Source organism: Leuresthes tenuis, unplaced genomic scaffold (genome assembly GCF_036924035.1).
Source record: "Leuresthes tenuis unplaced genomic scaffold, fLeuTen1.0.hap1 SCAF_1, whole genome shotgun sequence".
NCBI classification, from domain to species: Eukaryota; Metazoa; Chordata; class Actinopteri; order Atheriniformes; family Atherinopsidae; genus Leuresthes; species Leuresthes tenuis.
This window is the reverse complement of record NW_027325355.1, coordinates 6,669,335-6,682,331: the sequence shown is the minus strand read 5'-3', so window position 1 is coordinate 6,682,331 and position 12,997 is coordinate 6,669,335. Positions and strand designations below refer to the sequence as shown.

Genomic DNA, 12,997 nt, shown 5'->3' with positions numbered 1-12,997 from the left:
GTAACCAGATAATTGCAGAGAAAGAATGATATGTAGTGGGCACATCTTAATCCCTGATGTGATTATTACCTGCAGTTGAAACTGAGACTCTCAGATCACTTTGTGTCTGCCAACAAAGCAGCAGCAGCTGAAGATGACCAACTTCCTCATATGTCACAGGGTGATCAGACGTTGCAACAAAAGACATGCAGGTGGTAGAGAGAAGAGAAATAGCTTACAGCACCTGGTATTCCCAAGCGGTCTCCCATCCAAGTACTAACCAGGCCCAACCCTGCTTGGCTTCCAAGATCAGACGAGGTGGGGTATATTCAGGGTGGTGTGGCCGTAAGCAACAATGTCTGTAACAAATGTGCATTATATAGGTACTGGAATCATACAGTTCCTCTATGTAACCAGATAATTGCCGAGAAAGGCTGATATGTAATGGGCACATCTTCTTCCCTGTCGTGATTATTCTCTCCAGCGGAAACTGAGACTCTCAGATCCCTTCGTGTCTGCCAACAAAGCAGCAGAAGCTGAAGATGACCAACTTCCTCATGTGTCACAGGGTGATCAGACGTTGCAACAAAAGACATGCAGGTGGTAGAGAGAAGAGAAAAAGCTTACAGCACCTCGTATTCCCAAGCAGACTCCCATCCAAGTACTAACCAGGGCTAAACCTGCTTGGCTTCCGAGATCAGACGAGGTCGGGCATATTCAGGGTGGTGTGGCCGTAAGCAACAATATTGGTGAACAATGTGCATTATATAGGTACTGGAATCATACGGTTCCTCTATGTAACCAGATAATTGCCAAGAACGGCTGATATGTAGTGGGCATATCTTCATCCTTGATGTGATTACTACCTGTAGTTGAAACTGAGACTCTCAGATCACTTCGTGTCTGCCAACAAAGCAGCAGCAGCTGAAGATGACCAACTTCCTCATGTGTCACAGGGTGATCAGACGTTGCAACAAAAGACATGCAGGTGGTAGAGAGAAGAGAAAAAGCTTACAGCACCTCGTATTCCCAAGCAGTCTCCCATCCAAGTACTAACCAGGCCCAACCCTGCTTGGCTTCCGAGATCAGACGAGGTCGGGTATGTTCAGGGTGGTGTGGTCGTAAGCAACAATATCTGTGAACAATGTGCATTATATCGGTACTGGAATCATACGGTTCCTCTATGTAACCAGATAATTGCAGAGAAATGCTAACTTGTAGTGGGCACATCTTCATCCCTGATGTGATTATTATCTGTAGTTGAAACTGAGACTCTCAGATCACTTTGTGGCTGCCAACAAAGCAGCAGCAGCTGAAGATGACCAACTTCCTCATGTGTCACAGGGTGATCAGACGTTGCAACAAAAGACATGCAGGTGGTCGAGAGAAGAGAAAAAGCTTACAGCACCTGGTATTCCCAAGCGGTCTCCCATCCAAGTACTAACCAGGCCCAACCCTGCTTGGCTTCCGAGATCAGACGAGGTCGGGCATGTTCAGGGCGGTGTGGCCGTAAGAAACAATGTCTGTGACAAATGTGCATTATATAGGTACTGGAATCATACAGTTCCTCTATGTAACCAGATAATTACCGAGAAAGGCTGATATGTAGTGGGCACATCTTCATCCCAGATGTGATTATTACCTGCAGTGGAAACTGAGACTCTCAGATCACTTCGTGTCTGCCAACAAAGCAGCAGCAGCTGAAGATGACCAACTTCCTCATGTGTCACAGGGTGATCAGACGTTGCAACAAAAGACATGCAGGTGGTAGAGAGAAGAGAAAAAGCTTACAGCACCTGGTATTCCCAAGCGGTCTCCCATCCAAGTACTAACCAGGCCCAACCCTGCTTGGCTTCCAAGATCAGACGAGGTGGGGTATATTCAGGGTGGTGTGGCAGTAAGCAACAATGTCTGTAACAAATGTGCATTATATAGGTACTGGAATCATACAGTTCCTCTATGTAACCAGATAATTGCCGAGAAAGGCTGATATGTAATGGGCACATCTTCTTCCCTGTCGTGATTATTCTCTCCAGCGGAAACTGAGACTCTCAGATCCCTTCGTGTCTGCCAACAAAGCAGCAGAAGCTGAAGATGACCAACTTCCTCATGTGTCACAGGGTGATCAGACGTTGCAACAAAAGACATGCAGGTGGTAGAGAGAAGAGAAAAAGCTTACAGCACCTGGTATTCCCAAGCAGTCTCCCATCCAAGTACTAACCAGGCCCAACCATGTTTGGCTTCCGAGATCAGACGAGGTCGGGCATATTCAGGGTGGTGTGGCCGTAAGCAACAATATTGGTGAACAATGTGCATTATATAGGTACTGGAATCATACGGTTCCTCTATGTAACCAGATAATTGCCAAGAACGGCTGATATGTAGTGGGCACATCTTCATCCTTGATGTGATTACTACCTGTAGTTGAAACTGAGACTCTCAGATCACTTCGTGTCTGCCAACAAAGCAGCAGCAGCTGAAGATGACCAACTTCCTCATGTGTCACAGGGTGATCAGACGTTGCAACAAAAGACATGCAGGTGGTAGAGAGAAGAGAAAAAGCTTACAGCACCTCGTATTCCCAAGCAGTCTCCCATCCAAGTACTAACCAGGGCTAAACCTGCTTGGCTTCCGAGATCAGACGAGGTCGGGCATATTCAGGGTGTAAGCAACAATATTGGTGAACAATGTGCATTATATAGGTACTGGAATCATACAATTCTTCTGTGTAACTAGATAATTGCCGAGAAAGGCTGATATGTAGTGGGCACATCTTCATCCCTGATGTGATTATTATCTGCAGTTGAAACTGAGACTCTCAGATCACTTCGTGTCTGCCAACAAAGCAGCAGCAGCTGAAAATGACCAACTTCCTCATGTGTCACAGGGTGATCAGACGTTGCAACAAAAGACATGCATGTGGTAGAGAGAAGAGAAAAAGCTTACAGCACCTCGTATTCCCAAGCAGTCTCCCATCCAAGTACTAAACAGGCCCAACCATGCTTGGCTTCCGAGATCAGACGAGGTCGGGTATGTTCAGGATGGTTTGGCCGTAAGCAACAATATCTGTGAACAATGTGCATTATATAGGTACTGGAATCATACGGTTCCTCTATGTAACCAGATAATTGCCAAGAACGGCTGATATGTAGTGGGCACATCTTCATCCCTGATGTGATTATTATCTGTAGTTGAAACTGAGACTCTCAGATCACTTCGTGTCTGCCAACAAAGCAGCAGCAGCTGAAGATGACCAACTTCCTCATGTGTCACAGGGTGATCAGACGTTGCAACAAAAGACATGCAGGTGGTAGAGAAAAGAGAAATAGCTTACAGCACCTGGTATTCCCAAGCGGTCTCCCATCCAAGTACTAACCAGGCCCAACCCTGCTTGGCTTCCGAGATCGGACGAGGTTGGGTATATTCAGGGTGGTTTGGCCGTAAGCGACAATTTCTGTGACAAATGTGCATTATATAGGTACTGGAATCATACAGTTCCTCTATGTAACCAGATAATTACCGAGAAAGGCTGATACGTAGTGGGCACATCTTCATCCCAGATGTGATTATTACCTGCAGTGGAAACTGAGACTCTCAGATCACTTCGTGTCTGCCAACAAAGCAGCAGCAGCTGAAGATGACCAACTTCCTCATGTGTCACAGGGTGATCAGACGTTGCAACAAAAGACATGCAGGTGGTAGAGAGAAGAGAAAAAGCTTACAGCACCTCGTATTCCCAAGCAGTCTCCCATCCAAGTACTAACCAGGGCTAAACCTGCTTGGCTTCCGAGATCAGACGAGGTCGGGCATGTTCAGGGTGGTGTGGCCGTAAGCAACAATATCTGTGACAAATGTGCATTATATAGGTACTGGAATCATACGGTTACTCTATGTAACCAGATAATTGCCGAGAAAGGCTGATGCGTATTGGGCACATCTTCTTCCCTGTCGTGATTATTCTCTCCAGCGGAAACTGAGACTCTCAGATCACTTCGTGTCTGCCAACAAAGCAGCAGCAGCTGAAGATGACCAACGTCCTCATGTGTCACAGGGTGATCAGACGTTGCAACAAAAGACATGCAGGTGGGAGAGAGAAGAGAAAAAGCTTACAGCACCTGGTATTCCCAAGCAGTCTCCCATCCAAGTACTAACCAGGCCAAACCCTGCTTGGCTTCCGAGATCAGACGAGGTGGGGTATATTCAGGGTGGTGTGGCCGTAAGCAACAATGTCTGTAACAAATGTGCATTATATAGGTACTGGAATCATACAGTTCCTCTATGTAACCAGATAATTGCCGAGAAATGCTAACTTGTAGTGGGCACATCTTCATCCCTGATGTGATTATTACCTGCAGTTGAAACTGAGACTCTCAGATCACTTCGTGTCTGCCAACAAAGCAGCAGCAGCTGAAGATGAACAACGTCCTCATGTGTCACAGGGTGATCAGACGTTGCAACAAAAGACATGCAAGTGGTAGAGAGAAGAGAAAAAGCTTACTGCACCTGGTATTTTCAAGCGGTCTCCCATCCAAGTACTAACCAGGCCCAACCCTGCTTGGCTTCCGAGATCAGACGAGGTCGGGCATATTCAGGGTGGTGGGGCCGTAAGCAACAATGTCTGTCACAAATGTGCATTATATAGGTACTGGAATCATACAGTTCCTCTATGTAACCAGATAATTGCCGAGAAAGGCTAACTTGTAGTGGGCACATCTTCATCCCTGTCGTGATTATTCTCTCCAGCTGAAACTGAGACTCTCAGATCACTTCGTGTCTGCCAACAAAGCAGAAGCAGCTGAAGATGACCAACTTCCTCATGTGTCACAGGGTGATCAGACGTTGCAACAAAAGACATGCAGGTGGTAGAGAGAAGACTAAAAGCTTACAGCACCTGGTATTCCCAAGCTGTCGCCCATCCAAGTACTAACCAGGCCCAACCCTGCTTGGCTTCCGAGATCAGACGAGGTCGGGCATATTCAGGGTGGTGTGGCCGTAAGCAACAATGTCTGTCACAAATGTGCATTATATAGGTACTGGAATCATACAGTTCCTCTATGTAACCAGATAATTGCCGAGAAAGGCTAACTTGTATCGGGCACATCTTCTTCCCTGATGTGATTATTACCTGCAATTGAAACTGAGACTCTCAGATCACTTCGTGTCTGCCAACAAAGCAGAAGCAGCTGAAGATGACCAACTTCCTCATGTGTCACAGGGTGATCAGACGTTGCAACAAAAGACATGCAGGTGGGAGAGAGAAGAGAAAAAGCTTACAGCACCTGGTATTCCCAAGCAGTCTCCCATCCAAGTACTAACCAGGCCCAACCCTGCTTGGCTTCCGAGATCAGACGAGGTCGGGCATATTCAGGGTGGTGTGGCCATAAGCAACAATGTCTGTCACAAATATGCATTATATAGGTACTGGAATCATACTGTTCCTCGATGTAACCAGATAATTGCCGAGAAAGGCTGATATGTAGTGGGCACATCTTCATCCCTGATGTGATTATTATCTGTAGTTGAAACTGAGACTCTCAGATCACTTCGTGTCTGCCAACAAAGCAGCAGCAGCTGAAGATGACCAACTTCCTCATGTGTCACAGGGTGAACAGACGTTGCAACAAAAGACATGCTGGTGCTAGAGAGAAGAGAGAAAGCTTACAGCACCTGGTATTCCCAAGCAGTCTCCTATCCAAGTACTAACCAGGCCCAACCCTGCTTGGCTTCCGAGATCAGACGAGGTCGGGCATATTAAGGGTGGTGTGGCCGTAAGCAACAATATCTGTGAACAATGTGCATTAAATAGGTACTGGAATCATAAGGTTCCTCTATGTAACCAGATAATTGCCGAGAAAGGCTGATATGTAGTGGGCACATCTTAATCCCTGATGTGATTATTACCTGCAGTTGAAACTGAGAATCTCAGATCACTTCGTGTCTGCCAACAAAGCAGCAGCAGCTGAAGATGACCAACTTCCTCATGTGTCACAGGGTGATCAGACGTCTCAACAAAAGACATGCAGGTGGTAGAGAGAAGAGAAAAAGCTTACAGCACCTGGTATTCCCAAGCGGTCTCCCATCCAAGTACTAACCAGGCCCAACCCTGCTTGGCTTCCTGGATCAGACGATGTTGGGTATATTCAGGGTGGTGTGGCTGTAAGGAACAATATCTGTGAACAATGTGCATTATATAGGTACTGGAATCATACGGTTACTCTATGTAACCAGATAATTGCAGAGAAAGGCTGATATGTAGTGGGCACATATTCATCCCTGATGTGATTATTATCTGCAGTTGAAACTGAGAATCTCAGATCTCTTCGTGTCTGCCAACAATGCAGCAGCAGCAGCTGAAGATGACCAACTTCCTCATGTGTCACAGGGTGATCAGACGTTGCAACAAAAGACATGCAGGTGGTAGAGAGAAGAGAAAAAGCTTACAGCACCTGGTATTCCCAAGCAGTCTCCCATCCAAGTACTAACCAGGCCCAACCCTGCTTGGCTTCCGAGATCAGACGAGGTCGGGCATATTCAGGGTGGTGTGGCCATAAGCAACAATGTCTGTCACAAATATGCATTATATAGGTACTGGAATCATACTGTTCCTCGATGTAACCAGATAATTGCCGAGAAAGGCTGATATGTAGTGGGCACATCTTCATCCCTGATGTGATTATTACCTGCAGCGGAAACTGAGACTCTCAGATCACTTCGTGTCTAACAACAAAGCAGCAGCAGCTGAAGATGACCAACTTCCTCATGTGTCACAGAGTGATCAGACGTTGCAACAAAAAACATGCAGTGGGTAGTGAGAAGAGAAAAAGCTTACAGCACCTGGTTTTCCCAAGCAGTCTCCCATCCAAGTACTAACCAGGCCCAACCCTGCTTGGCTTCCGAGATCAGACGAGGTCGGGTATTTTCAGGGTGGTGTGGCCATAAGTAACAATGTCTGTGACAAATGTGCATTATATAGGTACTGGAATCATACAGTTCCTCTATGTAACCAGATAATTGCCGAGAAAGGCTAACTTGTAGTGGGCACATCTTCATCCCTGATGTGATTATTATCTGTAGTTGAAACTGAGACTCTCAGATCACTTCGTGTCTGCCAACAAAGCAGCAACAGCTGAAGATGACCAACTTCCTCATGTGTCACAGGGTGATCAGACGTTGCAACAAAAGACATGCAGGTGGTCGAGAGAAGAGAAAAAGCTTACAGCACCTGGTATTCCCAAGCAGTCTCCCATCCAAGTAGAAACCAGGCCCAACCCTGCTTGGCTTCCGAGATCAGACGAGGTCGGGTATATCCAGGGTGGTTTGGCCGTAAGCAACAATATCTGTGAACAATGTGCATTATATAGGTACTGGAATCATACGGTTACTCTATGTAACCAGATAATTGCCGAGAAAGGCTGATATGTAGTGGGCACATCTTCATCCCTGATGTGATTATTACCTGCAGTGGAAACTGAGACTCTCAGATCACTTCGTGTCTAACAACAAAGCAGCAGCAGCTGAAGATGACCAACTTCCTCATGTGTCACAGAGTGATCAGACGTTGCAACAAAAAACATGCAGTGGGTAGTGAGAAGAGAAAAAGCTTACAGCACCTGGTTTTCCCAAGCAGTCTCCCATCCAAGTACTAACCAGGCCCAACCCTGCTTGGCTTCCGAGATCAGACGAGGTCGGGCATGTTCAGGGTGGTGTGGCCGTAAGCAACAATGTCTGTGACAAATGTGCATTATATAGGTACTGGAATCATACAGTTCCTCGATGTAACCAGATAATTGCCGAGAAAGGCTAACTTGTAGTGGGCACATCTTCATCCCTGATGTGATTATTATCTGCAGTTGAAACTTAGAATCTCAGATCACTTCGTGTCTGCCAACAAAGCAGCAGCAGCTGAAGATGACCAACTTCCTCATGTGTCACCGGGTGATCAGACGTTGCAACAAAAGACATGCAGGTGGTCGAGAGAAGAGAAAAAGCTTACAGCACCTGGTATTCCCAAGCAGTCTCCCATCCAAGTAGAAACCAGGCCCAACCCTGCTTGGCTTCCGAGATCAGACGAGGTCGGGTATATCCAGGGTGGTTTGGCCGTAAGCAACAATATCTGTGAACAATGTGCATTATATAGGTGCTGGAATCATACGGTTACTCTATGTAACCAGATAATTGCCGAGAAAGGCTGATATGTAGTGGGCACATCTTCATCCCTGATGTGATTATTACCTGCAGTGGAAACTGAGACTCTCAGATCACTTCGTGTCTGCCAACAATGCAGCAGCAGCAGCTGAAGATGACCAACTTCCTCATGTGTCACAAGGTGAACAGACGTTGCAACAAAAGACATGCTGGTGCTAGAGAGAAGAGAAAAAGCTTACAGCACCTGGTATTCCCAAGTAGTCTCCCATCCAAGTACTAACCAGGCCCAACCCTGCTTGGCTTCCGAGATCAGACGAGGTCTGGCATGTTCAGGGTGGTGTGGCCGTAAGCAACAATGTCTGTGACAAATGTGCACTATATAGGTACTGGAATCATACAGTTCCTCGATGTAACCAGATAATTGCCGAGAAAGGCTAACTTGTAGTGGGCACATCTTCATCCCTGACGTGATTATTATCTGCAGTTGAAACTTAGAATCTCAGATCACTTCGTGTCTGCCAACAAAGCAGCAGCAACTGAAGATGACCAACTTCCTCATGTGTCACAGGGTGATCAGACGTTGCAACAAAAGACATGCAGGTGCTAGAGAGAAGAGAAAAAGCTTACAGCACCTGGTATTCCCAAGCAGTCTCCCATCCAAGTAGAAACCAGGCCCAACCCTGCTTGGCTTCCGAGATCAGACGAGGTCTGGCATGTTCAGGGTGGTGTGGCCGTAAGCAACAATGTCTGTGACAAATGTGCATTATATAGGTACTGGAATCATACAGTTCCTCGATGTAACCAGATAATTGCCGAGAAAGGCTAACTTGTAGTGGGCACATCTTCATCCCTGATGTGATTATTATCTGCAGTTGAAACTGAGAATCTCAGATCACTTCGTGTCTGCCAACAAAGCAGCAGCAGCTGAAGATGACCAACTTCCTCATGTGTCACAAGGTGATCAGACGTTGCAACAAAAGACATGCAGGTGGTAGAGAGAAGAGAAAAAGTTTACAGCACCTGGTATTCCCAAGCGGTCTCCCGTCCAAGTACTAACCAGGCCCAACCCTGCTTGGCTTCCGAGATCAGACGAGGTCGGGCATATTCAGGGTGGTGTGGCCGTAAGCAACAATGTCAGTCAGAAATGTGCATTATATAGGTACTGGAATCATACAGTTCCTCGATGTAACCAGATAATTGCCGAGAAAGGCTAACTTGTAGTGGGCACATCTTCATCCCTGATGTGATTATTATCTGCAGTTGAAACTGAGAATCTCAGATCACTTCGTGTCTGCCAACAAAGCAGCAGCAGCTGAAGATGACCAACTTCCTCATGTGTCACAGGGTGATCAGACGTTGCAACAAAAGAAATGCAGGTGGTAGAGAGAAGAGAAAAAGCTTACAGCACCTGGTATTCCCAAGTAGTCTCCCGTCCAAGTACTAACCAGGCCCAACCCTGCTTGGCTTCCGAGATCAGACGAGGTCGGGAATATTCAGGGTGGTGTGGCCGTAAGCAACAATATCTGTGAACAATGTGCATTATATAGGTACTGGAATCATACGGTTACTCTATGTAACCAGATAATTGCCGAGAAAGGCTAATTTGTAGTGGGCAAATCTTCATCCCTGATGTGATTATTATCTGTAGTTGAAACTGAGACTCTTAGATCACTTCTTGTCTGCCAACAATGCAGCAGCAGCAGCTGAAGATGACCAACTTCCTCATGTGTCACAGGGTGATCAGACGTTGCAACTAAAGACATGCAGGTGCTACAGAGAAGAGAAAAACCTTACAGCACTTGGTATTCCCAAGCTGTCTCCCATCCAAGTACTAACCAGGCCCAACCCTGCTTGGCTTCCTGGATCAGACTAGGTCAGGTATATTCAGGGTGGTATGGCCGTAAGCAACAATGTCTGTGACAAATGTGCATTATATAGGTACTGGAATCATACAGTTCCTCGATGTAACCAGATAATTGCCGAGAAAGGCTAACTTGTAGTGGGCACATCTTCATCCCTGATGTGATTATTATCTGCAGTTGAAACTTAGAATCTCAGATCACTTCGTGTCTGCCAACAAAGCAGCAGCTGAAGATGACCAACTTCCTCATGTGTCACAGGGTGATCAGACGTTGCAACAAAAGAAATGCAGGTGGTAGAGAGAAGAGAAAAAGCTTACAGCACCTGGTATTCCCAAGTAGTCTCCCGTCCAAGTACTAACCAGGCCCAACCCTGCTTGGCTTCCGAGATAAGACGAGGTCGGGCATATTCAGGGTGGTGTGGCCGTAAGCAACAATATCTGTGAACAATGTGCATTATATAGGTACTGGAATCATACGGTTACTCTATGTAACCAGATAATTGCCGAGAAAGGCTAATTTGTAGTGGGCACATCTTCATCCCTGATGTGATTATTATCTGTAGTTGAAACTGAGACTCTCAGATCACTTCTTGTCTGCCAACAATGCAGCAGCAGCTGAAGATGACCAACTTCCTCATGTGTCACAGGGTGATCAGACGTTGCAACAAAAGACATGCAGGTGGTAGAGAGAAGAGAAAAAGCTTACAGCACCTGGTATTCCCAATTAGTCTCCCATCCAAGTACTAACCAGGCCCAACCCTGCTTGGCTTCCGAGATCAGACGAGGTCGGGCATGTTCAGGGTGGTGTGGCCGTAAGCAACAATGTCTGTGACAAATGTGCATTATATAGGTACTGGACTCATACAGTTCCTCTATGTAACCAGATAATTGCCGAGAAAGGCTAACTTGTAGTGGGCACATCTTCTTCCCTGACGTGATTATTATCTGCAGTTGAAACTGAGACTCTCAGATCACTTCGTGTCTGCCAACAAAGCAGCAGCAGCTGAAGATGACCAACTTCCTCATGTGTCACAGGGTGATCAGACGTTGCAACAAAAGACATGCAGGTGGTAGAGAGAAGAGAAAAAGCTTACAGCACCTGGTACTCCCAAGCGGTCTCCCATCCAAGTACTAACCAGGCCCAACCCTGCTTGGCTTCCGAGATCAGACGAGGCCGGGCATATTCAGGGTGGTGTGGCCGTAAGCAACAATATCTGTGAACAATGTGCATTATATAGGTACTGGAATCATACGGTTCCTCTATGTAACCAGATAATTGCAGAGAAAGGCTAACTTGTAGTGGGCACATCTTCATCCCTGATGTGATTATTATCTGCAGTTGAAACTTAGAATCTCAGATCACTTCGTGTCTGCCAACAAAGCAGCAGCAGCTGAAGATGACCAACTTCCTCATGTGTCACAGGGTGATCAGACGTTGCAACTAAAGAAATGCAGGTGGTAGAGAGAAGAGAAAAAGCTTACAGCACCTGGTATTCCCAAGTAGTCTCCCGTCCAAGTACTAACCAGGCCCAACCCTGCTTGGCTTCCGAGATAAGACGAGGTCGGGCATATTCAGGGTGGTGTGGCCGTAAGCAACAATATCTGTGAACAATGTGCATTATATAGGTACTGGAATCATACGGTTACTCTATGTAACCAGATAATTGCAGAGAAAGGCTGATATGTAGTGGGCACATCTTCATCCCTGATGTGATTATTACCTGCAGTTGAAACTGAGACTCTCAGATCACTTCGTGTCTGCCAACAAAGCAGCAGCAGCTGAAGATGACCAACTTCCTCATGTGTCACAGGGTGATCAGACGTTGCAACTAAAGACATGCAGGTGGTAGAGAGAAGAGAAAAAGCTTACAGCACCTGGTATTCCCAAGCAGTCTCCCATCCAAGTACTAAACAGGCCCAACCCTGCTTGGCTTCCGAGATCAGACGAGGTCGGGCATGTTCAGGGTGGTGTGGCCGTAAGCAACAATGTCTGTCACAAATGTGCATTATATAGGTACTGGAATCATACAGTTCCTCGATGTAACCAGATAATTGCCGAGAAAGGCTAACTTGTAGTGGGCACATCTTTATCACTGATGTGATTATTATCTGTAGTTGAAACTGAGACTCTCAGATTACTTCGTGTCTGCCAACAAAGCAGCAGCAGCATCTGAAGATGACCAACTTCCTCATGTGTCACAGGGTGATCAGACGTTGCAACAAAAGACATGCAGGTGGTAGAGAGAAGAGAAAAAGCTTACAGCACCTGGTATTCCCAAGCAGTCTCCCATCCAAGTACTAACCAGGCCCAACCCTGCTTGGCTTCCGAGATCAGACGAGGTCGGGCATATTCAGGGTGGTGTGGCCGTAAGGAACAATATCTGTGAACAATGTGCATTATATAGGTACTGGAATCATACGGTTACTCCATGTAACCAGATAATTGCCGAGAAAGGCTAACTTGTAGTGGGCACATCTTCATCCCTGATGTGATTATTACCTGAAGTTGAAACTGAGACTCTTAGATCACTTCGTGTCTGCCAACAAAGCAGCAGCAGCTGAAGATGACCAACTTCCTCATGTGTCACAGGGTGATCAGACGTTGCAACAAAAGACATGCAGGTGGTAGAGAGAAGAGAAAAAGCTTACAGCACCTAGTATTCCCAAGCAGTCTCCCATCCAAGTACTAACCAGGCTCAACCCTTCTTGGCTTCCGAGATCAGACGAGGTCGGGTATATTCAGGGTGGTGGGGCCGTAAGCAACAATATCTGTGAACAATGTGCATTATATAGGTACTGGAATCATACGGTTACTCCATGTAACCAGATAATTGCCGAGAAAGGCTAACTTGTAGTGGGCACATCTTCATCCCTGATGTGATTATTACCTGAAGTTGAAACTGAGACTCTTAGATCACTTCGTGTCTGCCAACAAAGCAGCAGCAGCTGAAGATGACCAACTTCCTCATGTGTCACAGGGTGATCAGACGTTGCAACAAAAGACATGCAGGT

At 46.4% G+C, this 12,997-nt stretch overlaps 1 protein-coding gene, 20 non-coding genes and 12 pseudogenes across 21 annotated transcripts in view; all 33 read right to left on the bottom strand.

The window, feature by feature from the left end:
- LOC140292446 (NACHT, LRR and PYD domains-containing protein 3-like) overlaps positions 1-12,997 on the bottom strand; it is a 405,682-nt gene that overhangs the window by 258,034 nt on the left and 134,651 nt on the right. The gene's annotated exons all lie outside the window — the stretch shown is intronic.
- On the bottom strand, positions 212-330 carry LOC140295181 (5S ribosomal RNA). Its single transcript, XR_011912846.1, has one exon. It is a non-coding gene; the product is annotated as a 5S ribosomal RNA (ribosomal RNA).
- On the bottom strand, positions 600-718 carry LOC140294355 (5S ribosomal RNA; annotated as a pseudogene).
- On the bottom strand, positions 988-1,106 carry LOC140299727 (5S ribosomal RNA; annotated as a pseudogene).
- Positions 1,376-1,494, bottom strand: LOC140315964 (5S ribosomal RNA). The gene has a single exon (XR_011917303.1). It is a non-coding gene; the product is annotated as a 5S ribosomal RNA (ribosomal RNA).
- LOC140298913 (5S ribosomal RNA) lies at positions 1,764-1,882 on the bottom strand. Its single transcript, XR_011914509.1, has one exon. It is a non-coding gene; the product is annotated as a 5S ribosomal RNA (ribosomal RNA).
- Positions 2,152-2,270, bottom strand: LOC140298719 (5S ribosomal RNA). The gene has a single exon (XR_011914340.1). It is a non-coding gene; the product is annotated as a 5S ribosomal RNA (ribosomal RNA).
- On the bottom strand, positions 2,919-3,037 carry LOC140315884 (5S ribosomal RNA; annotated as a pseudogene).
- LOC140305751 (5S ribosomal RNA) lies at positions 3,307-3,425 on the bottom strand. Its single transcript, XR_011915374.1, has one exon. It is a non-coding gene; the product is annotated as a 5S ribosomal RNA (ribosomal RNA).
- Positions 3,695-3,813, bottom strand: LOC140292636 (5S ribosomal RNA; annotated as a pseudogene).
- Positions 4,083-4,201, bottom strand: LOC140313171 (5S ribosomal RNA; annotated as a pseudogene).
- Positions 4,471-4,589, bottom strand: LOC140302473 (5S ribosomal RNA; annotated as a pseudogene).
- On the bottom strand, positions 4,859-4,977 carry LOC140298010 (5S ribosomal RNA). Its single transcript, XR_011913695.1, has one exon. It is a non-coding gene; the product is annotated as a 5S ribosomal RNA (ribosomal RNA).
- LOC140291260 (5S ribosomal RNA) lies at positions 5,247-5,365 on the bottom strand. The gene has a single exon (XR_011912435.1). It is a non-coding gene; the product is annotated as a 5S ribosomal RNA (ribosomal RNA).
- LOC140289305 (5S ribosomal RNA) lies at positions 5,635-5,753 on the bottom strand. The gene has a single exon (XR_011912243.1). It is a non-coding gene; the product is annotated as a 5S ribosomal RNA (ribosomal RNA).
- LOC140291339 (5S ribosomal RNA) lies at positions 6,023-6,141 on the bottom strand (annotated as a pseudogene).
- On the bottom strand, positions 6,414-6,532 carry LOC140291249 (5S ribosomal RNA). Its single transcript, XR_011912434.1, has one exon. It is a non-coding gene; the product is annotated as a 5S ribosomal RNA (ribosomal RNA).
- Positions 6,802-6,920, bottom strand: LOC140293763 (5S ribosomal RNA). Its single transcript, XR_011912708.1, has one exon. It is a non-coding gene; the product is annotated as a 5S ribosomal RNA (ribosomal RNA).
- Positions 7,190-7,308, bottom strand: LOC140298486 (5S ribosomal RNA). The gene has a single exon (XR_011914128.1). It is a non-coding gene; the product is annotated as a 5S ribosomal RNA (ribosomal RNA).
- On the bottom strand, positions 7,578-7,696 carry LOC140280963 (5S ribosomal RNA). Its single transcript, XR_011909736.1, has one exon. It is a non-coding gene; the product is annotated as a 5S ribosomal RNA (ribosomal RNA).
- On the bottom strand, positions 7,966-8,084 carry LOC140298485 (5S ribosomal RNA). The gene has a single exon (XR_011914127.1). It is a non-coding gene; the product is annotated as a 5S ribosomal RNA (ribosomal RNA).
- Positions 8,357-8,475, bottom strand: LOC140298129 (5S ribosomal RNA). Its single transcript, XR_011913804.1, has one exon. It is a non-coding gene; the product is annotated as a 5S ribosomal RNA (ribosomal RNA).
- On the bottom strand, positions 8,745-8,863 carry LOC140315640 (5S ribosomal RNA; annotated as a pseudogene).
- Positions 9,133-9,251, bottom strand: LOC140297558 (5S ribosomal RNA). Its single transcript, XR_011913283.1, has one exon. It is a non-coding gene; the product is annotated as a 5S ribosomal RNA (ribosomal RNA).
- LOC140297407 (5S ribosomal RNA) lies at positions 9,521-9,639 on the bottom strand. The gene has a single exon (XR_011913144.1). It is a non-coding gene; the product is annotated as a 5S ribosomal RNA (ribosomal RNA).
- Positions 9,912-10,030, bottom strand: LOC140296260 (5S ribosomal RNA; annotated as a pseudogene).
- On the bottom strand, positions 10,297-10,415 carry LOC140306547 (5S ribosomal RNA; annotated as a pseudogene).
- LOC140294887 (5S ribosomal RNA) lies at positions 10,685-10,803 on the bottom strand. The gene has a single exon (XR_011912818.1). It is a non-coding gene; the product is annotated as a 5S ribosomal RNA (ribosomal RNA).
- On the bottom strand, positions 11,073-11,191 carry LOC140290458 (5S ribosomal RNA). Its single transcript, XR_011912357.1, has one exon. It is a non-coding gene; the product is annotated as a 5S ribosomal RNA (ribosomal RNA).
- LOC140306539 (5S ribosomal RNA) lies at positions 11,461-11,579 on the bottom strand (annotated as a pseudogene).
- On the bottom strand, positions 11,849-11,967 carry LOC140296782 (5S ribosomal RNA). Its single transcript, XR_011912997.1, has one exon. It is a non-coding gene; the product is annotated as a 5S ribosomal RNA (ribosomal RNA).
- LOC140297957 (5S ribosomal RNA) lies at positions 12,240-12,358 on the bottom strand. The gene has a single exon (XR_011913647.1). It is a non-coding gene; the product is annotated as a 5S ribosomal RNA (ribosomal RNA).
- Positions 12,628-12,746, bottom strand: LOC140281140 (5S ribosomal RNA; annotated as a pseudogene).